Consider the following 25,229-nt stretch of genomic DNA (forward strand, 5'->3'; position numbering starts at 1 on the left):
CCTTCAAGTCCACTATGTTTTCTTCTGCAGTTTCTAATCTGAAATTAATTACATCTAATGTATTTTTCATTCAGATATTATATTTTTAATCTTTAGAAGTTCTAAAGATTTCACTTTTATATCTTCCATTTCTTATGTTTTCTTAACATCTTTAAATCTGTTTTTAAGGTTTATATTAGATGCTTAAGGCACTTCTGTCTGATCACACCATCATTACTGTCAGATCTGGTTCTGCTTCTATTGATTTCTTTTCTACTGGCACTGAGGCATATAGTCCTGCTCTTTTACACGCTGGTTATTTTTTATTAGATGCAAGAAATTGTGAATTGTGAGGTTTTGAGTGGTGATTCTTTTCTTTGAATAATTTTGAACTATTTTCTGGCCTAGAATAAATTTGATACTTTCAAGGTATGCTTTTCAACTTTTCTATTGAAGTTTAAAAAAAAGCCTTTATGCTTCCGAAGACTCTACCCAGTACTGCACATATCATGAAGTTTATTACCCCTGGCTGGTGGGAACACACATTCTTCCAAGCCATAGCTCCAGAGAATTTCCAGCTTACTACTTTCAGTTGGTGTTTTCCTTGGCTTCATGAAATTTTACTTCATGCTTTATAAATTTCTATTCAATCAAAGACTCAAGAAGACACTTTTGCAGACCTCCAAAACTCTGTGTGTGTATGTGTGGGACCCCCTTTTTTTGGATATTGTACCCTATGCATTTTAGCCAATTTCCTCTCTCAGCTCTGATCTCAGTCATCAATGCAGCTAGATGCTAAACCCTGCTTGAATTCCTCCTGGATGCACTGTAATCTCCTAACTTCCCCCCTCCCCCACAGTGTAAATTGGGGAAATGTTAGGGTTCACCTCATTTATTTTCTAACCTCAGAGATCAGAGTTGTGCACTACCTCTTGTTCAGTGTGTGAAATTGTTTGTCTTTTGTCCAATTTTATAAATGTATTTGGCAGAAAGGTAATTCCCATAGGAGTTAATCTTTCATTGATAGTAGTGGAATTTCAGGTGAGTCTTGATGAAAGTGAAGGAAAAACTTCTCAGTGAAGGAACTTGATCCTAAGAGATTAAACTGAGTAGAGAATTGAAACAAAGAATTCTGGGAAACCTTAGTATAACAATAAAAGGCACTTATGGATGAAAGAAACAGAGAAAAATTTTACTAACTGCCCAGTTTTTCTTATAAGAATATTCTATTTTAGTTACGTCCATCTCCACAGAAAATCCTACGAAGCATTCAGTAAAGCTCCATAAGAAATCATTATCCTCTTTCCAATTTCTGAACTTCTGCAGGGAGTCTAGGGTTGATCTTAAGAAAACCTAAGATTGGGTTCTAGTCTTTTCTTCCACTCCTTTCCTGCTGCCGCAGGCTCAGCGGCCATGGTTCACGGGCCCAGCCGCTCTGAGGTATGTGGGGGGTCTTCCCGGACCGGGGCACAAACCCATGTGTTCTATATTGGCAGGCAGACTCTCAACCACTGCACCACCAGGGAAGCCCAACTACTGCTGCTTTTTTTTGAGCTATGTTTTTCACCCAGTTTGCTGTATCATCTCTATGTTGTCTTGTTGTCTCTAGTTGCAGTCAAGATGTACAACAGCCTGCCAAGGTATATTACTACTAAGTTTCCGACGACCACACTTAAACCTATTTATTCTCTAAGAATACGCTATATTTATATTATACTTTTGCAAATGGCTCTTCTACACATATTTGAAAAAGCAAAATAGATATTATTTTTATAGCTTCAAATACCACCCATATATTAAAATTCCCAAAGCAATATGTGTATCCAAGATTTCCCTCCTAAATTTCAATCCCATATATCCAACAATTTTCTGGACACTTCCACTTAGACAAATTTAATATGTGCTCAAGTGAATTCATCACCTTTCTTTGCCAGATGTACTGTTGAAGGCAACTGCCTTTGAGGATCAAGACTAGAAAATAAGGACAGGAAGGGCAGGAGATTGATGGATCTCATTACAAACATTTTAATACATTTTTAAAAACTATATGTCGATTACTTTTATAGCATTTTTTAAAAGTTAGAAATAAAAAATGAAAAATGAAATCCTATCTCCTGTCTTGAAAAACAAGCACATCTCAAGTGAAATTAGCATCTTGACCCTAAGAAGAAAGAGAAAGTACTCTGTAAATTGTTGAACCCCAAACACAAGACAGCACAGAGGGAGGGGATATTTTCTCCTGCACTTCATGCCTGCTCTTTCTCCTTCCATAATAGTGTAGCATCAAATAAATCTGCTGGTTGTTTTTTTATTTAAATGATAAACTAAGTTTCACAGTGAGGAGACAAATCTTACTATTTTTTACATAGTCTATTTAGTAATAAACTTGGACAAAAAAGAAAATGTTCTAGATTCTTCAGTAATAAATCATACAGCATGATTCCTAATGAATGATGGGCAATGATGAAAACATTTCCTAATGTATGATGAGGTTGATTGTTTTCTCTCCTTTTGGTTATTTGATTAAATTTAAAACATCCCTGCAAGGTGACGGGAATTATACTTTTAATTTTTTAATCTAATGTTGAGCATATTCAATTAAGGCTGTCAACATAGTAGAGCTGATTTGGTACCTGATATTTGGAGACCTGTGATTACAGCCCTCAAAGAAAAATTATGCTCTGGTTTGAGAAGATTTGTATTAGAGACACAAGGGAAAGGTTGAAGATTAAGTTGAGGAACTTAACTGTTCACTCTCAATTTACCTGTATCCAAAGACCCAAATTAAGCAACTAAGTATATTTTAAACCACATGTGATAATTGATTCTGTTTAGTTTAAATGGAACATTTCCACTATCTGATTTATGACTTCACTTCGAGATATTTCTGGTGTTATATTGCTTCAAATAGTCTAAGAAGAATGGATAGATCATCCTGAACCATTTTCTCCCTGTAATTCTAAGTTATAGCAAATGGTACATCTTAGTGGTCAGACCTTATGACTTGATTTAGTGATACTGTGCCTTCTCCTTTAACTAGTTTTTTACAAGCTCACATACTTGTAGTCACTCTACTTCTGCCCCTGAGACTTGACTTCCACATAGTGAATGCTTCTGAACTAGTTATATTTTCTTAAAGTTTATTCTTACCAATATATATTCTTTTATCTTTATTCTTCTGAAGCCAATACAAGCAAATCAGTGTAAATGGACCCAAACATTTGCCATCTTCTTTTAAAAGGGCCTGGCTTATTACGACAAAGGTTTTATGCTGCACTTTGTAGTTTCCATTGGTACATTCCTGTTTTTACAGTGGATTATAATGAAAACCAACCATATGTTTGATATTTATCTATTACATTTGAGAGTACAGACAAGTTATTTTGTTTTATTTCAGCCTACAAATAAATGACAGTAGAAATTCATTTTCAGGATTCTAAAGAGAAGAAGAAGACAAATACTGGATTTTTTAAAAAACATCTTTAACAAATTATCATCTATTTAAAAAATCACCATGGCATTGTAATAAATGAAGAATTAATTATAAAAATACAGAACTGAAATGTTTGCTATAGGGAGTTGGAAGGGTAGATGAGGAACAAGGTGGGTGTAGAGATGGGTAGGAGCAAGGCTTGCTTTTATGTCATTGTGATTTGTGAACCCTATGATGCAGTACCTATTTTAAATAAAAAGAACGCCTTGTGGTGGTGGCTTTATCCATTGCCAAAAGGGCTAGAAAGGCATAGTATAAGTGTTCACTCAGTGACCCAATCTGTGTGACTCAGGCAGGGTGTTGTCTATTTTAATGATGATTGAGAGTGTTGTACAAATTGCACAGATTTCATGAAACAAAGATAATTTACTACAGAACAGGAGATTCTCCAGATGCACAGGCTGAGGAAATATTTGAAAAGGAAAGACATAACAAGAGGAAGAAGATGACTCTGATGGATGTTTTCAAAAGAGCTGTCACATCACAGCTCTCCTTTGGTTTCTGCAGATGCTGTTAGAACTAATCCTGATGATGAGTGATTTTACTTCACATTATCTGCAGATCAACAAGGATTCTCTGGTAAATTAAGTTTCTTTCTTTCTTTCTTTCTTTCTTTTTTCATTTTCATTGAGCACAATGCCTTTTGCCATTTTTGAGGGAAAAGAAATAATATTGCAAATTCAGCTCTACAGTAAAGGATTTTCAATGCAATTATTTTTTGCTTTTGGTTTATTAAATATTTAGGATTTATTTTTGCTCCACTTTTAGTTAAAGCCTGATATTTTAAGATATGTAAAATGATAGACATCTAATATATTCTTCAATTGACTTTCATGATATATTTTTAGATAATAAAAATTTGGAACAATAATATTCATAAACTTTTAGACTACTTATCATATATCTATATTATGTAAATGTATTAAATGCCACAATATCTTCTTTATTTTTGTGTCCGTCAGAATTTAAGCCATCAAATCATATAAATATTAAACTACAGCAGCAATATTAATCCTAAACACTCAGATAAAGTATTGGTTTAATGCAACGTAGCACCCTGACAAAATATATTAAATTCTAGTTTAGATTTATACAGAACATTAGAGAACACCAAGTTGGAAATCACTCATTTTTCAAATAAGGAAATTTAGTTTGATAAAAATCTAGTAATTTTCTCAACATCACAGAACTAACCAGTAGACTGAGCAGCAGAATGAGATAAATTTAATATTATTTATGTAAATTACTTAAATATTTTGGAACCAATATTTTTAACATGGTAGACTAAATGTAAGTACCATACCTTAGATTGTCCTTACCCTTCATTCACGTTTAAATCATGTCATTTGGTGCCAGACTGGAGTAATGAACTCTACATTTGTTGAAGTGTTTGCTATTGTTTCTGGCAATGAATTGCAAGGAGGACATGAGTGGGCAAGGCCAAACTCTACTTCAGAAATTTTCAAATTATAATGAACAATTTTTCATTCTTTCTCAGAATGTACACAGCATTCATGCGAATTTGTGGACTAACCAGATTCTTTACAAAGAAGGTTTTCAAAATATGTAACTAGAGGTAAGATTGCCAAATAATCCTAAATGAGGCATTAACAGTATTCTTTTAGGTCTAAAAAATCTTTGTGTTTCAGTTTTAATTTTTCCTCATGCTAATTAGATGAGATTTTAGAAACAACCCTACTATGTTCTATTTCTCATTTAATTGACATATCAGATCTTTATTCATGCTTTCATGAGGCAAAGAATGGCCATTACAGCTATTACAATGATGCCTCACTGCTGGGGTCCATACCACAGGGCCAGTAGACATAAATCAGTTTATGAGTCATAATATGCTTGTGGTAAGTAAACTCCTCTTCAACTGTGTCCCATATGTACCTTGTTCTGTGTCAGGAAAAACTTATCAAGAAAAACTTCCACAAAGCAAATGTCATCCACATTATAAGGCTAATCTGACTGGAACATACACATTTTTATCCTGAGGAAATAGCTTTCCACAATATGAATGATTGTCATGATAAAATTCCCATTATTATGGGCCACACCCTTGCACTAATGAGTGTACTACTGGATTTAGAAATATTAATAAGTTGATAGATTTAATGTCTCCAAAAAATGTATTCCTACTTAGAACTTTACTGTCAAAGTATGTGTTTGAGTACATAATCCAAGTATAAGTAAAGTTATTGTGAGTTTCTCTCAGAATCAGAACTTTCTAATTAATACACTGAACTTATCTCAATGCAGCTAAGAAATAAAAAAAAAAAAATCCCAATCAAAAATCTGAAATATATATCTTCACTATGTTTGAAGAAAGAAAAGTGGTATAATTTGATAGTCTTAGGCAGAGACAATTTTTTATTGGAATATACAATTTGGGGAATTTTATAACAATAATTCTTTTTAAAAAATAGATTGCTCAGTTATAACACTGTTCCTTTAAAAAAAAAATTACACACACACACATATACATGCATTCATTTTCAAATAGTTCCACATATCTCCACACAATGAAACCTGTTTTGATATAAAATTATTAAGGATCTAACTTCTAAAGAGTCTTAGAATTTTTAAATTGCAAGAGTCTGAATCTTGTAGGGTAAATCAGACTTGGCAGATGGGTGGAAAGAGAAGAACACACAAAGCCAAAAGAAATGCCTGGAATGTAATTGATATTTGGACTTTGTGCAAACATGTAGGGTGATGCCTGCAGAGGAGGCTACAGAAGGAGAGAGTATAATAACAAATCAAATTTTGGTGTTTTAAATTAAAAAAGAAATTTTATAACAATGTGAAATCATCGTGAATTTAGTTTACAGTTTGGTTAAGAAAGTTCACTGTAAGTGTTCTCAGATATTTCTCTTGCTCTTATCACCTTAAGTAGTCCTTTGCCCAGAATGGGTTGTGTTTATAAGTCATGAGATGCTTCTTCCATGACTTTAGTGGCCTCTAAACTCATGTGAAATTTATATGTTTAAGTCCTGTCCAAAATGAATCACATCTGTTTTTTTAGAAACTGTGGCCAATTTAAAGTATTCAATAAAAAATGAGAACTAAAAATGCTTTAGCTGGCTTACTGATGCAGAAGAGAAAGATATGAAAGGATATACAATTTGACATTATGGACATTATCCCATTATTTCTGCAGTTTTAATACAGGAAAAAAGTACTAAAACTGAAATTTGAATACATGTCACCAAGTGGCAGAGCTGTTTCAATCATAACTGAAGTGGAGAAAAACATTTTTTCTCTCTTATAACAAAAATGAAATTCTTCATTCTAACAAGCAAAGTTTTCAGAGACCTGATATTATGGAAACTGTCCTTAATTGTAAGAAAGCTTATTATACAAATAGGATTGTAATAAATCAGGCAAAGTCAAACAGCCTTGAAAAGCTAGGATATTTACCTGAGTATTTTGCTTTTTTTCCCTTCTGTTTATTCCATATAATTCTTTGGAACATCTTTGTTACTTCCTGATTCTTTCTTGTTCATAGTGTTTCATTGTACAGGAATTGAAGACTGAAGAAAATATTGGATAAGATAGTCTGTGTTAAGAAATATACGCCAACATATATAAAGGATAAGAAACAATAGACATTTATTTCTTATACCTTTAGTAGTTGAAGTAAGGGGCTACTTTTCAGCTGGCAGCTCTCCTCTTGTGATAGTTCAAGGAGCCACACTCTTTCCATCTCATGACTGCCAATCCAGAGGCCGCCCAAACAAAACCTGATGTAATGACAAGGAGGAAGAGAATGATTGCACTTGGAAATCAGAACTAAGTGGAGGTCTTGGGTTGTGATTTGAGGAGTGGATGGTATTTCAACAGAAAGGGACGCAGGGAAATGGCACCCCAGAAATCACTGTGAACCAAGGAAAAAAGAAAAGCATGTTCTGGAAAAGATGAATGTCCTGGGTTGACAGTAATACAGGGTTCATGAAGGAGAATAAAATGAGGGTCAAGTCTAGGAAAAGTTGTAAGTGTCAGGTCATGGATGACCTTGATGTTCTGCCAAGCTTTTGTTACTTACACACACACACACACACACACACACACACACACACTACTGGGAGGAAAATAACTTGATGGTAGCATGAGGAAAAGAGAGGTGGGAGAGAAACCAGTTAGATCACTACTGTGAAATCCAGGAACTTATTAAGTTCCTGAATAAGGCATTGGCTAAGGCATTGGCTACAGAAAGGGAAATGGGTGGTTTTATTTGAGAAAAAATTTGAGATTTAGAAATACCAGGTCATAATAGCCAAATTGTTGTTTTTGGGAATAAATGAAGAGAGAGGAAATTGAGGAAGTGGCTTCTGGTTGATTAACTTGAGGGTAGTGGCGCTGCATAAACCATGGTGGAAAACAAAGGCCGTGGGGCTGACTGAGGGAAAGAAGACGATAGGCACAGTTTGAGATATTTTAGCTTTGCTGTATGAGCAAGACACGTCTTTTACACTCAGAGAAGCAGATGAGGGTGTAAGTCTGAAACTTAAGTGGGAGCCAGGGTTTGAGACATAGGTCTCCTGGGGACTATTTGGGAAGTGTGAGTAAAATCAGTTAGGAAAGGAATGTCAAATAGGACATCAATCAATTTTAAATCACCTAGGAAAGCAGTTCCACTGAGTAATCATGACCTTCTCATACCAGATGTAATTTTTTTATTTAACTCAGTGAGAGATGAGAAAAAAGAAACATCAACAGACTTGTTAGAGTGAGGTTTTTAAAATATGCCCTGATATAATTTCGGGGACAAGATTAAAGTAGGGTCTTATTTTCTTTTTATGTATTCATTTTTCTTTTTAAATAATGAAACGTGGATCACTGTCAATAGTTTCACTTAAATATTGAAGAACAATTTGGACCCTTCATGAATAAAATGCTAATGAATCACAACAAGGTCACATGTCCATTACTGAAATGATCACAGACAAGGGGAATAGGATTACCCCTTAGACCATCATTCTCTTCCTGGGGAAAGAGTGGAGTTCACCTCATCAAGATACCTAGCTGTGTGTGTGTTGGGGGTGGGATAGTATTTACCTAAAAAATCAGGGTGCTCTTGGGGAACAAAAAGAAGAGTGGATATTGGGAAGGCAAATGTAGTGTTAATTATATCATGATTATCTGGTTAAGTGAATAAATAACAATAACAAGTTTGCATTTCAACCCTTATTATTGAATATTCTAAAATGTATTAGTTCTTACTCGAGTGAATAGACTTTATAGAAGATTTTTGTCCCCAGGGTTACCATTTTGGATTGGCAAGAATCATCATTACAAAAAAATACACATATAAAATGTGTAGAGAACTGAACTGAATACATCAGGTATATATTGGATTTTAATGAATTTTTACTATGTATTTAAATATTTTAATGAATTTTTATGATATATTTATAATATTTTAAGAATATAAGTCCACAAGGGAGGAATGTGGTTTGTTGTGTTCACTGGTGAATGTCCAATGTCTAAAACAATACCCTACACACAGTAGGCTCTCAATAAATATCTGTGGGATGAATAAATGGGGAAAATATTTATATCACCTTAGTTGTATTTTTTATCTTTCTCTGAAAAAAGAAAATTCTCTCCAAATATTTTATATTTGATTATTTGGTATTTAATTGGCTCTGATTCTGCTATTCTTTTTTGCAATGTTCTTTCTAAATTTAACTATATGTGACCTTCTAATTTGCCCTTCAACTTCAGTTCTGGGTTTAGTCATATTGGCTGTTTTCTCTTCTTGGCTTTCAAATATCCTGGTACAGTTTGTTTTGAATGGGTAGAACCATATTCTTTTTGATAGCCAACTTCCTTGAACTACACTTCCTAAGAGAAGCCCAAGGATTCATTGTACTAGTTTTCAAGCTTGATACAATTAGCTTCCTAAAGTTAATCTTCTTAATCTTGCTGACATTTCCATTCCCTTCCCTTAGGGAAAGGAATTCAATTTCATCTACTTGTGATTGTTTCCTCAAGGTTCCCTTCTACTATTAGAAACCCATCTAATTTTTTCCCTGTGAGTAAGTATCAGATCTGATGTCTGCCTTGGGAAATGTTACCTTTGTCAAGGAAGACCACGTTATGAGATTTCATTGCTTCTGAACTTCTCGGTCATCAGTGTTCTCATTTTGATGTGTGCCTGTCAACACTTATCTTTATTTAAAATTTCTTTAAGTTGACTAAAAACCTCATTAAACTGTTGTTTCTTAGTTTAGTGATTTACATGATTTATATTAGATTTAGAATATAGTTATTTCATGTGTTCTTACCATATTAACTTTAATCCAATTATCATCCCAAATAATCTCATTACTATATTTTTATTCTGGATTTATGAAGGCATTAATTTCACAAATAATAATGTAATTCTCTCTCTTTCCTAAGCCCATCCTCCAGTTCCAAGTACAATCCTACTAGTTGTCAGGTATTTTAATAGTATCTCAACTCCAAATACTCTTGATTAATTCTATCATTCAAAAGTTACATCAGAGCATTTTGCATAATTGTATGATTATTTCCTCACAATGGAATGTGATATAATAAAGAGATATTTTAAATGTTGTGTGATAGTCATTGAAGCACATAAATTTCACTGTTCACAGTGAACATTACATAAAAAGAAATACGCCAAAGACAGTGAACAAATAATGATACAAAATCTTCAATTTATTTGTATTAGAAAGAAAAAAATAAGTGATAAAAGATTTGGTGCAAGCCTAAGGAGGAGTTAAATGAATGGCTACATCTGTTTAATGGATTAAACAAAAAGCTATTAGATGACTAAACAAGATAAGAAAATAATCATTTTATAAAAACTTAAAAGCACCTCACATGATTTTTCATTAATTCTTTATATTTTTTCAGCTAGCATATTTTGAGTGTTACTATGTTTGAGTTCAGAGAACACAGAGATAAATAACATGTAGTCCTTGCCAAGAAGGAGATTACAGTCTTGGAATGAGAGAGAGTTATATTAAAAGGCTTTGTTTTCTCTCTTTTATTTCACGCCTATGATAAAAATCATAATGAGAATGCAAAGAAATTTTGGTAGAGGAGTCAGTTATCCTTAGGAATATAAGGAAATGATTCAGGGGTAAGAATATCTATTTGTACATATAAGTCACCTCGAGTAAGATTATGCTGACTGCACAAAGGCCAGGGTACTCCATTGCTGTATAGCACATCTCAAGCTTAGGGTGTGAGAGTAGAGGGTTAGAGAGATAACCTCAGGCTACCCTGTGAATATTTTCATTGGAAGTTGAGTCTCTGAAGCACAGAAACCTTTGGTTCTTTATATAAGGATACCCATGCAAATCACTAGGGCATAGGATTGGAGGATGATTAGCATCTTATTGGGTCTTCAGACTATGAGAGGGTGAAAGATAGATTTAAGGTGAGACATTTGGGGTGAGAAAGCCACTGGGTTGATACCTCTGCCAGCTTGAAGGGACAGAGATTATAGCATGGATTTAGCATGTAGGAAACAGTCAAATGATAATTTCCTGTGGGGATAATTTCTCTGTGTATCATGCTCATCAAGATACTTCCCCATCTATCCCAGTATGTCCTAAATGGGTGTCTTCAAGTTAACTTCAATGGAATTTTCTACTTGTTTTTAACAGTGCATATTAAATTCCTTAAAGAAGAATTATGATAACTCTTATTTGTTCTGGTAATTTTTTAAAAAGTATGTGTTTGACTTTCATGGAAGGTCACAAGGAGAAACCATCTTATGATATCCATACTCACATGAACACACTTTAGTGTTTCCCAAGTTAAAAATGAATTATAGGTGCTCCTAGACTCCATATTTTGTCTATTTTAGTTATTTTCCCATCTCTCTCTAAGGCTGTTCAAAGCAAACCTTCTCAAAAGCGTTATCAATGCTTGCTGTCTCTCCTTTCTCAGCAACTATTCACTCTTCAGTCTATACCAATCTGGCTTCATCCCCAAACATGACCCTTAAGATGTCATTTAACCTACTTTTGCCAAGGTTGCTTACAATCTTCAGGATGCCTACTCCAAGGAACATGTCTATGTCCTCATCTCACTAGACTCCCCCAGCAGGATTTGACAAGGTTTGCCATCCCTTTCTTCCTGAAACACTTTTTTTTTTTCTTTTTTTTTTTTGCGGTACACAGGCCTCTCACTGCTGTGGCCTCTCCCGTTGCACAGCACAGGCTCCGGACGCGGCCATGGCTCACAGGGCTAGCCGCTCCATGGCATGTGGGATCTTCCCGGACCGGGGCACGAACCCGTGTTCCCTGCATCAGCAGGCGGACTCTCAACCACTGCGCCACCAGGGAAACCCCTGAAACACTTTTTCTTCTTGGCTTTATTGACATCACACTGGTCGTAACACCCATCTTAATCAATGGGGTGGTAGATTTATATTCTTCTGTTTCCCATGGTTCTAATTTTCTTTTTCTACTTCTGTTTATAGCTAAGCCTTGTTTGTGAAGTATCTTAAATCCTTGTGGGAAAAGGAATGTATATAATTAAAATAAAAATTAAATATGTAAGTAATAATATTGGCTATCTTATAGTTAAAGGATGCCATAAAGGAATTAAAAGAACTCATAACCATGGACATAGTCAAGTAAAAGTTGCATGTCTAAGTATGTTATCTAAAAAGATATGGACTGTCAACGTTGTCAAATAAAGAACATTTGTGTTTACGTACACACTACTTAAAGATACACATAATTCTTACAAAATAAGAAACTAGAGCTATGAGGGCAACAATAAAAATAAAGCTGGAGAAAGCCTAAGAGACTATATAGTGTTGAATTCTCGCTCAAGTAAAATGAGTCAATTTTCTTAGGGAAAGGCCCTCATTAACCTTGAGATCCAGTAGCAGCTGCTGTAAAACATTCCTAATCAGAATACATAGAACAGCTTATCACTATGGGCCTGTGATGTAATCACAGAAACACTGGATGTGAGCCAGAGCAGGTGGATTAAAAATTATGGTGTTGCACCTTAGCTGTCCAGGGGATGATTAGGTTAGACATTCACAGGCAAAGGAAACACTGCACTTACAGAGTTATTCAAATAAATGTCTTGCTTTTGAATACATTTCACAGGGAGATTATAATATAAACCAAATAGCAAGTGATTGAGTATTGGCAAATGGAAAATTTTACCTATAAATATATCTAAGTAAAGGTGAATTCTACTGATTTTCTAAGAGTAGAACTGCAGTGCTGAAAGCTTTTATTGTGGCATTTTATTCTTTCTGAGAAGATTACAGTTGTTGCCGCAGTCAATGGTGAGATCCAGATCATAGTGGTGGGACATAAGAGGCATTTGAGACCCTTATTATGGTGGTTATTTTAAAATAATGTTCATAAATTGTGAAATGCCAAATAAATCAAATACACACAAAAATGGAATTTGGTTATTACAGTGGATAGCCTATATGGCAAAATATTTTGCAGCCACTTAAATATATTTTAGGAGAATACTTAATGCTTTAGGAAATTGCTTTAGGAAAACAATATTTAATGCTTTAGGAAAGATATTTACAGGGCTTCCCCGGTGGTGCAGTGGTTGAGAGTCCGCCTGCCGATGCAGGGGACACGGGTTCGTGCCCCGGTCGGGGAAGATCCCACATGCTGCGGAGCAGCTGGGCCTGTGAGCCATGGCCGCTGAGCCTGCATGTCCGGAGCCTGTGCTCCACAACGGGAGAGGCCAAAACAGCGAGAGGCCAGTGTACCACAAAAAAAAAAAAAAAGATTTTTACAGGTCTTAATCACTTGTGTATACACACAAAATAACTTGAAAATATATACTAACATATCAACAGTGGTTATTTGTGGATAGTAGGATTATGGATTATCTTCATTTTCTCTTTTGTGCTTTATCATATTTTCTAAATGTTTTACAAAGAGCATGTAGCATATTAGTAACAAAAATGTCAATGCAAAAAAAAAGAAAAAAATTCTTTGTAGTATTTCTTCTATTTCTCACTGTCTGAAGTCTCTCCAGGTTTAGTAACCTATGGATTCACTGTAAAATCTTTTTCTCAACCAAATATTCAATGTATGCCTGAAAGGCCTGTTACAAATTTGACTGTCTTTGACTTGGTGATATAGCCTCAGCTCAACCCTCTCCATCTCTCATTGATGGCCCTACAAAGCAACACTGTGTGCTTGGAGACCATCAGAAGTTTCAGTGCAGATTGAGCATATTCACTTACTTAATTGAATTATTTCTCCTTGACACAGCCAGTAGAAACAGAAGAGCCAGGAATAAAAAAATAGAGTGTTGAGAAGAATCAAGCAATCATTCAGCACATTTCATATGAAAAAAAAGAATGATTTATTTCCTGAGAAAGGGGCAGCACCCTGTACTAGAAGACTCTAAAGGAAACTTTGTGATTACAGATACTCCGTAATCAGTCAACAAGATCCGGAACCTGTTGTCACCTGTCATATGTCCAAAGCATATGCTATCCTCTTTGTTTCCATTTCTGCTTCTTTTTCCAAAAGGGTCTCACATAATAAAGAACTGAGCATCAAGAACATACACAGTTTACCTCAACAGTTTATATTTAAGGTGTGAAAAATAGTAGAAAACCAAGCAGGTAGCCATGGTTAGGAGAGTGAGAACAACTGGTTTGGGAAGCAGACAACTTACATCAGAGCTGAAAGCAACAAAATGCCAGTTGTAACCTGCTGAGAAAATAACAATGGCAGAAAAGAAAAAAGCAAAACAAAACAAAAAAAAAGAATCTGGCTGTGTTAGTTAGAAATAGAGCAGCTTTTCTTGAGCAGAATTTATACTGATGGTGAACTTAAGGAAAAGAATTAGTATACATGCCAGACTGAAAATATAACTCAAAATAATATCTTCTGGGCTTCCCTGGTGGTGCAGTGGTTGAGAGTCCACCTGCCGATGCAGGGGACATGGGTTCGTGCCTCGGTCCAGGAAGATTCCACATGCTGCAGAGCAGCTAGGCCTGTGAGCCATGACTGCTGGGCCTGTGCGTCCGGAGCCTGTGCTCTGCAATGGGAGAGACCACAGCAGTGAGATGCTCACATAACAAAAAAAAAAAAACTATATATATATATATATATATATAATCTTCAATAATTGATAAGTAGAAAATAGTCCTTATTTCACACATGAACTTTTTCTTCTGCCACATTGTACTAATTTTACAGAAAGTTAATCATCAGTAGATTGCCATTGCATATGATAGAAATTTTGAAAAGTTTCAAGAATCAATACTTTATCTTGATAGTATTATCATATGCTCAAACTTTACTTCTTTATGGAAACCTTAAAAACTATGTACCTTTGACAAGGATGCCCCTTCCAGTCAGGTATTAATTCATTTAGTCAACAAATATTTTTGTATACTTACAAGGTAATGGATATCATAATTGGCTCTGAAGACAAAGATGAAAAAATGGAAGTTTTTGTTATGAACCTCAGAATGGAAGAGGAGATCATGAAGTAAAAGATAATATTATGTTACCATATGTAAATACAAGGGTCAGAAAGAGGCGGTGGATTGTAGTGGCTAAGCACATTGATTCAGAAGCCATTCTCCTGTGGTCAGGCCCTTTTTTCTATCACCCACTTCCAATTTGGGTACCTCTGGACTTAAACCACTTTTTGGTTTCCTCACCTATAAAATAGGAATAAAAATAATGCATCTGCCTATTATAATCTATATGAGGCTTAAATGAATAAATGTGATTCACGTATATGTAGACCAAGATATGTAAAGAACAGTATCTGATATGGATTAAGCATTATGTGTATATTAGTCAATGCTATAAAACAGAACAAAACAAACCAAAAAAGAACAAAGTAGTAGTGGATGAAGAAAGGAGAGAATGCTTTTGGGAAGAATTTGTCAGGAAAAGATTAACACAGGAAGACTTTAAAGATGATTGGAGGGAAGGAGCTTCAAGATGGCGGAAGAGTAAGATGCAGAGATCACCTTCCTCTCCACAAATACATCAGAAATGCATCTATATGTCGAATAGCTCCTACAGAACACTTACTGAATGCTGGCAGAAGACCTCAGACCTCCCAAAAGGCAAGAAATTCCCCACGTACCTGGGTAGGGCGAAAGAAAAAAGAAAAAACAGAAACAGAAGAATAGGGATGGGACCTGCACCCCTGGGAGGGACCTGTGAAGGAGGAAAGGTTTCCACACACTAGGAAGCCCTTTCACTGAAGGAGACGGGGGTGGCGGGGGGAAGCTTCGGAGCCATGGAGGACAGCACAGCAACAAGGGTGCGGAGGGCAAAGAGGAGAGATTCCTGCACAGAGAATCGGTGCTGAACAGCCTGAGAGGCTTGTCTGCTCACCTGCCAGGGTGGGCAGGGGCTGGGAGCTGAGGCTCGGAACTTGGAGGTCAGATCCCAGGGAGAGGACTGAGGTTGGCTGCGTGAACACAGCCTGAAGGGGCTAGTGTGCCACAGCTAGCCGGGAGAGAGTCTGGGAAAAAGTCTGGAGCTGCCGAAGAGGCAAGAGACCATTGTTTCGGGGTGCATGAGGAGAGGGGATTCAGAGCACTGCCTAAATGAGTTCCAGAGACTGGCACAAGCCGCAGCTATCAGCATGGACCTCAGAGATGGGCATGGGATGCTAAGGCTGCTGCTGCAGCCACCAAGAAGCCTATTTGCAAGCACAGGTCACTGTCCACACCTCCCCTCCCGGGAGCCTGTGCAGCCCACCATTGCCAGGGTCCCGGAATCCAGGGACAACTTCCCCGGAAGAACACATGGCACACCTCAGGCTGGTGCAAAGTCATGTTGGCCTCTGCTGCCGCAGGCTCGCCCTGCACTCTGTACCCCTCCCTCCCCTGGCCTGAGTGAGCCAGAGACCCCTAAACACCTGCTACTTTAACCTTGTCCTGTCTGAGAAAAGAACAGATGCCATCAGGTGACTTACATGCAGAGGCAGGGCCACATCCAAAGCTGAGCCCCAGGAGCTGTATGAAAAAAGAAGAGAAAGGGAAATCTCTCCCAGCAGCCTCAGGAGCAGTGGATTAAATCTCCACAATCAACTTTATGTACCCATCTCTGGAATGCTTGAATAGACAACGAATCAGCCCAAACTGAGGAGGTGGACTTTGGGAGCAAAGATATATATATATATATATATATATATATATATATATATATATATATATATTCTTTCCCTTTTTCCTTTTGTGTGAGTGTGTATGTGTATGCTTCTGTGAGTGATTTTCTCTGTATAGCTTTGCTTTTACCATTTGTCCTAGAGTTCTGTCTATCCTTTATTATTATTATTACGTTTAAAATTTTTTTCTTAGTAATTATTTATTTTTTTATTTATTTATTTTTTGGGGGGATATGCAGGCCTCTCACTGTTGTGGCCTCTCCCATTGTGGAGCACAGTCTCCGGACATGCAGGCTCAGCGGCCATGGCTCACGGGCCCAGCCGCTCCGTGGCATGTGGGATCTTCCCATACCGGGGCATGAACCCGCGTCCCCTGCATTGGCAGGTGGACTCTCAACCACTGCGCCACCACGGAAACCCAGTAATTATTTTTATTTTAATAACTTTATTTTATTTTATTTATCTTCTTCCTTCCTTCCTTCCTTCCTTCCTTTCTTCCTTCCTTCCTTCCTTTCTTTCTTCCTTTCTTTCTTTCTTTCTTTCTTTCTTCTTTCTTTCTTTTCTCCCTTTTATTCTGAGCCATGTGCATGAAACGCTCTTGGTGCTCCAGCAAAGTGTCATGGCTGTGCCTCTGAGGTGGGAGAGCCAAGTTCCAGACACTGGTCCACAAGAGACCTCTGAGCTCCACATAATAAAAACTGGCGAAAATCCCCCAGAGATCTCCATCTCAATGCCAAGACCCAGCTTCACTCAATGGCCAGTAAGCTACAGTGCTGGACACCCTATGTCAAACAACTAAAAAGACAGGAACACAATGCCATCCATTAGCAGAGAGGCTGCCTAAAATCATAAGGCCACAGACAGCCCAAAACACACCACCAGACATGGAACTGCCAACCAGAAAGACAAGATCCAGCCTCAAACACCAGAACACAGGCACTAGTTCCCTCCACCAGAAAACCTACACACCCACTGAAACAACCTTAGCCACTGGGGACAGACACCAAAAGCAACAGGAACTACGAACCTGCAGCCTACGAAAAGGAGACCCCAAACACAGTAAGTTAAGCAAAATGAGAAGACAGAAAAACACACAGCAGATGAAAGAGCAAGGCAAAACCCCACCAGCCCTAACAAATGAAGAGGAAGTAGGAAGTCTACCTGAAAAAGAATTCAGAATAATGATAATAAAGGTGAGCCAAAATCTTAGAAATAGAATAGAGAAAATACAAGAAACGTTTAACAAGAACATAGAAAAACTAAAGAGCAAACAAACAGTGATGAACAACACAATAAATGAAATTAAAGATTCTCTAGAAGGGGGCTTCCCTGGTGGCGCAGTGGTTGAGAGTCCACCTGCCGATGCAGGGGACATGGGTTCATGCCCCAGTCTGGGAAGATCCCACATACCGCAGAGTGACTGGGCCTGTGAGCCATGGCGCTGAGCCTGCGCATCTGGAGCCTGTACTCCACAACGGGGGAGGCCACAACAGTGAGAGGCCCGGTACCACAAAAAAAAAAAAAAAATTCTCTAGAAGGGAACAATAGCAGAATAACTGAGGCAGAAGAACAGATAAATGATCAGGAAGATAAAATAGTGGCAATAATTACTGCAAGGCAGAATAAAGAAAAAAGAATGAAAAGAATTGAGGATAGTCTCAGAGACATCAGGGACAACATTAAATGCACTAACGTTAGAATTAAAGGGGTCCCAAAAGAAGAAGAGAAAAAGAAAGGGACTGAGAAGATATTTGAAGAGTTTATAATGGAAAACTTCCCTAATATGGGAAAGGAAATAGTTAATCAAGTCCAGGAAGAACAGAGAGTCCCATACAGGATAAACCCAAGGAGAAACACACCAAGACACATATTAATCAAACTATAAAAAATTAAATACAAAGCAAAAGTATTAAAAGCAGCAAGGGAAAAACAACAACACACGAGGGAATCCCCATAAGGTTAACAGCCGATCTTTCAGCAGAAACTCTGCAAGCCAGAAGGGATTGGCAAGACATAGATAAAGTGATTACGGAGAAAAACCTACAACCAATATTACTCTAGCCAGCAAGGATCTCGTTCAGATTTGACAGAGAAATTAAAAGGTATACAGACAAGCAAAAGTTAAGAGAATTCAGCACCACCAAAACAACTTTACAACAAATGCTAAAGGAACTTCTCAAGGCAGGAAACACAAGAGAAGGAAAAGAACTACAAAAATAAACCCAAAATAATTAAGAAAAAGGTAATAGGAACAGACATATCTATAACTACCTTAAATGTAAATGGATTAAATCCTCCAACCAAAAGATATAGACTGGCTGAATGGATACAAAAACAAGACCATATATATGCTGTCCACAAGAGACCCACTTCAGACCTAGGGACACATACAGAGTGAAAGTGAGGGGATGGAAAAAGATATTCCATGCAAATGAAAATCAAAAGAAAGCTGGAGTAGCAATTCTCATATCAGAAAAAATAGACTTTAAAATAAACACTATTACAAGAGACAAAGAAGGACACTACATAATGATAAAGAGATTTATCCAAGAAGAAGATATAACAATTGTAAATATTTATGCACCCAACATAGGAGCACTTCAATACATAAGGCAAATACTAACAGCCATAAAAGGGGAAATTGACAGTAACACAATCATAGTAGGGGACATTAACACCTCACTTTCACCAATGGACACATCATCCAAAATGAAATAAATAAGGAAACACAAGCTTTAAATGATACATTAAACAAGACAGACTTAATTGATAGTTATAGGACATTCCATCAAAAACCAAAAGAATATACATTCTTCTCAAGTGCTCATGGAACATTCTCCAGGACAGATCATATCTTGGGTGACAAGTCAAACCTTGGTGAATTTAAGAAAATTGAAATCTTTTTTGTTGTTTTTGTTGTTGTTTTTTGTAATACACAGGCCTCTTACTGTTGTGGCCTCTTCTGTTAAGGAGCACAGGCTCCGGACGTGCAGGCTCAATGCCCATGGCTCAGGGACCCAGCTGCTCCACGGCATGTGGGATCTTCCTGGACCAGGGCACGAACCCGTGTCCCCTGCATTGGCAGGCAGACTCTCAACCACTGCACCACCAGGGGAGCCCAAGAAAATTGAAATCTTATCAAGTATCTTTTCCAACCACAACACTATGAGATGAGATATCAATTACAGGAAAAAACCTGTAAAAACTACAAACACATGGAGGCTAAACAATACACTACTTAATAATCAAGAGATCACTGAAGAAATCAAAGCCGAAATCAAAAAACTACCTAGAAACAAATGAGTATGAAAACACGATGACCCAAAACGTATGGGATGCTGCAAAAGCAGTTCTTAGAGGGAAGTTTATAGCAATACAATCCTACCTTAAGAAACAAGAAAAATCTCAAATAAACAACCTAACCTTACACCTAAAGCAATTAGAGAAAGAAGAACAAAAAAACCCAAAAGTTAGCAGTAGGAAAGAAATCATAATGATCAGATCAGAAATAAATGAAAAATAAGTGAAGGAAACGATAGCAAAGATCAATAAACCTAAACGCTGGTTCTTTGAGAAGATAAACAAAATTGATAAACCATTAGCCAGACTCATCAAGAATAAAAGGGAGAAGACTCAAATCAATAGAATTAGAAATGAGAAAGGAGAAGTAACAACTGACACTGCACAAATACAAAGGATCATGAGAGATTACTACAAGCAACTTTATGCCAATAAAATGGACAACCTGGAAGAAATGGACAAATTCTTAGAAAAGCACAACCTTCTGAGATGGAACCAGGAAGAAATAGAAAATATAAACAGACCAATCACAAGCACTGAAATTGAAAATTTGAATAAAAATCTTCCAACAAACAAAAGCCCAGGACCAGATGGCTTCACAGGTGAATTCTATCAAACATTTAGAGAAGAGCTAAAACTTATCCTTCTCCATCTCTTCCAAAATATAGCAGAGGTAGGAACACTCTCAAACTCATTCTAAGAGGCCACCATCACCGTGATACCAAAACTAGACAAAGATGTCACAAAGAAAGAAAACTACAGGCCAATTTCACTGATGAACATAGATGCAAAAATCCTCAACAAAATACTAGCAAACAGAATCCAACAGCACATTATAAGGATCATACACCATGATCAAGTGGGGTTTATCCCAGGAATGCAAAGATTCTTGAATATACACAAATCAATTAATGTGATACACCATATTAACAAATTGAAGGAGAAAAACCATATGATCATCTCAATAGATGCAGAGAAAGCTTTCGACAAAATTCAACACCTATTTATGATAAAAACCCTGCAGAAAGTAGGCATAGAGGAAACTTTCCTCAACATAATAAAGACCATATATGACAAATCCACAGCCAACATTGCCCTCAATGGTGAAAAACTGAAACCATTTCCACTAAGATCAGGAACAAGACAAGGCTGTCAACTCTCATCACTATTATTCAATGTAGTTTTGGAAGTTTTAGCCACAGCAATCAGAGAATAAAAAGAAATAAAAGGAATCCAAATCGGAAAAGAAGAAGTAAAGCTGTCACTGTTTGCAGATGACATGATACTATACATAGAGAATCCTAAAGATGCTACCAGAAAACTACTAGAGCTAATCAATGAATTTGTTAAAGTAGCAGGATACAAAATTAATGCACAGAAAGCTCTAGCATTCCTATACACTAATGATGAAAAATCTGAAACTGAAAATAAGAAAACCCTGCCATTTAGCATTGCAGCACAAAGAATAAAATATCTAGGAATAAACCTACCTAAGGAGAAAAAAGACCTGTATGGAGAAAATTATAAGTCACTGATGAAAGAAATTAAAGATGATACAAATAGATGGAGAGATATACTATGTTCTTGGATTGGAAGAATCAACATTGTGAAAATGACTCTACTACCCCAAGCAATCGACAGATTCAATGCAATCCCTATCAAACTATGACTGGCATTTCTCACAGAACTAGAACAAAAAATTTCACAATTTGTATGGGAATACAAAAGACCCTGAATAGCAAAAGCAATCTTGAGAAAGAAAAACAGAGCTGGAGGAATCAGGCTCCCTGACTTCAGACTATTCTACAAAGCTAAAGTAATCAAGACAGTATGGTACTGGCACAAAAACAGAAATATATATCAGTATAACAGGATAGAAAGCCCAGAGATAAACCCACGCACATATGGTCACCTTATCTTTGATAAAGGATGCAAGAATATACAGCGGAGAAAAGACAACCTCTTCAATAAGTGGTGCTGGGAAAACTGGACAGCTACATGTAAAAGTATGAAATTAGAACACTCCCTAACACCGTACACAAAAATAAACTCAAAATGGATTAAAGACCTGAATGTAAGGTCAGACACTATCAAACTCTTAGAGGAAAACATATGCAGAACAGTGTATGACATAAATCACTGCAAGATCCTTTTTGACCCACCTCCTAGAGAAATGGAAATCAAAACAAAAATAAACAAATGGGAACTAATGAAACTTCAAAGCTTTTGCACAGCAAAGGAAACCATAAACAAGACCAAAAGACAACCCTCAGAATGGGAGAAAATATTTGCAAATGAAGCAACTGACAAAGGATTAATCTCCAAAATTTACAAGCAGCTCATGCAGCTCAATATCAAAAAAACAAACAACCCAATCCAAAAATGGGCAGAAGACCTAAATAGACATTTCTCCAAAGAAGATATACAGATTACCAAGAAACACATGAAAGAATGCTCAACATCATTAATCATTAGAGAAATGCAAATCACAACTACAATGAGATATTATCTCACATTGGTCAGATTGGCCATCATTAAAAAATCTACAAACAATAAATGCTGGAGAGGGTGTGGAGAGAAGGGAACCCTCTTGCACTGTTGGTGGGAATGTAAATTGATACAGCTAGTATGGAGAACAGTATGGAGGTTCCTTAAAAAACTAAAAGTAGAACTACCATACGACCCAGCAATCCCACTACTGGGCATATACCCTGAGAAAACCATAATTCAAAAAGAATCATGTACCACAATGTTCATTGCAATGTTCATTGCAGCTCTATTTACAATAGCCAGTACTTGGAAGCAACCTAAGTGTCCATCAAGAGATGAATGGATAAAGAAGATGTGGCACATATATACAATGTAATATTACTCAGCCATAAAAAGAAACTAAATTGAGTTCTTTGTAGTGAGGTGGATGGGCCTAGAGTCTGTCATACAGAGTGAAGTAAGTCAGAAAGAGAAAAACAAATACCATATGCTAACACATATATATGGAATCTGAAGAAAAAAAAGTTCTGAAGAACCTAGGGGCAGGACAGGAATAAAGATGCAGATGTAGAGAAAGGACTTGAGGACATGGGGAGGGGGAAGGGTTAGCTGGGACAAAGTGAGAGAGTTGCATGGACATATATACACTACCAAACATAAAAAATATAGCTAGTGGGAAGCAGCGGCATAGTACAGGGATATCAGCTCGATGCTTTGTGACCACCTAGACGGGTGGGATAGGGAGGGTGGGAGGGAGGGAGACGCAAGAGAGAAGAGATATGGGAACATATGTATATGTATAACTGATTCACTTTGTTATAAAGGAGAAACACACACCATTGTAAGCAATTATACTCTCATAAAGATGTTAAAAAATTAATAAAAAATAAAGATGACTGGGAATGTTTAAGAATGAGAATTTGGTCTAAAATTATTATATGTCATAGAAGTCCTTTTTAAACAACAACAAGAAAAAATACTAAATGCATACAAATTTTAAAGTAGTTTTAGTGGGTGGGGTGGATGTTTGTGTGGGGAATAGGATTTTTTTACAGTATACTAAATGATAAATGCTAGAGAGTGTGTAAGTAAAGGGAACACTCTTACACTGTTGATAGGAATGTTAATTGGTGCAACTGCTATGGAAAACAATATGGAGGTTCCTTAGAAAGCTAAAGTTGCCATATTATCCAGCAATCCCACTCCTGGGCATATACCCAGACAAAACTATCCAGACATATTATCCAGCAATCCCACTCCTGGGCATATAATCCAAAAAGATACATGCATCCCCTGTGTTCATAGCAACACTATTTAAAATAGCCAAGACACAGAAACAACCTAAGTGTCCATCGACAGATGAATGGATAAAGAAGATGTGATATATATATATATATATATATATATATATATATATATATACACCATGAGATATTACTTAGCCATTAAAAAGAATGAAATAATGCTCTTTGCAGCAACATGGATGGTCCTAAAGATTGTCATACTAAGCAAAGTAAGTCAGAAAGTGAAAGACAAAAATACCATTTGATATCAATTATATGTGGAATCTAAAACATGACACAAATGAACATATCTACAAAACAAAAACAGACTCACAAATAAAGATAACAGACTTGTGGTTGCCAAGGAGGAGGTGAGGGAGGGAAGGATTGGGAATTTAGGATTAGCAGATGCAAACTATTATATATAAGATGGATAAACAGCAAGGTTCTGCTGTATAGCACAGGGAAATATATTCAATATCCTGTGATAAACCATAACGGAAAAGAATATGAAAAAGAATATGTATGTATAACTGAGTCACTTTGCTGTATAGCAGAAATTAAACACAACATCATAAGTCAACTGTACTTCAATAAAATTAAAAATAAATTATTCTAGGCCAAGGCCATAAAAGTCAGTTTTAAGTAACAATGAGAAAAAAGTACTAAAATGCATAAAAATTTTAAATTAGTTTTGGTGGGTGGGGGAGATATTTGAGTGAATATCAATTATGTTTTACAGCATACATAGTAGTGCATATTACAGCCGACTCATACTGTGAGAATCTAAGGCACAGGTTAATTAATTTTCACTACCCCTATCTTTATAATGAATTTCTACCCTGCTTCCAAACTTCAACTTTCTTAATTAATTGAATCAGATATTTTCGATGTTACAGACACTTGACTAGTATCTAAATAAATATACTCACTTTGCTTCTAAATATGTCTGTGACTACTAATAAGTCCTCAAAAGAGTAGCCTATTGTTAGTAAATTGATAAGAATTGGCCCCAAGAACGTCAAATGAAGATTATTACATTGAAAGTCCTTTGAGGGCTACTATTGTGTGTTTTTCATCTTAATAGTACACTCCACAAACACAATATGCTAGGTATTGTATTACGTGCATGTTAAGACAATAGTTGCTGGGTGAAACTGGAGCCAGACGTGGAATAGGTGTTAGAAAGCAGAGTATAGGTTATACTGTACTGCTCTTTGGAGTTATATTGATAAGTTCCTTATATGTGTTTTACTACTGTTATCTTTGTTCAATTATTTCCAGTTATTTCATTGATTGTGGGATTGGGCATAGAAAACTAAAAGAGAATAGACCTTAATTTCGACCAACAGCTGGTGATTACACACGTAATTAATGGGGAAGACTGTTTACTGGTATTTATTTTAGAACCGATCCCATCCCTGCCAAAGAAAATGGCCGTGCTGAAACTTCACATTTTCAAACAGCCAGTTCAATTGGCTCTCATGAATTTGTTGCAGTAATACATTTACTTAATTTTTTATACTGCATATATAAGAGTCGGAATTTAT

The sequence above is a fragment of the Phocoena phocoena genome, chromosome 4, assembly GCF_963924675.1.
Source record: "Phocoena phocoena chromosome 4, mPhoPho1.1, whole genome shotgun sequence".
NCBI classification, from domain to species: domain Eukaryota; kingdom Metazoa; phylum Chordata; class Mammalia; order Artiodactyla; family Phocoenidae; genus Phocoena; species Phocoena phocoena.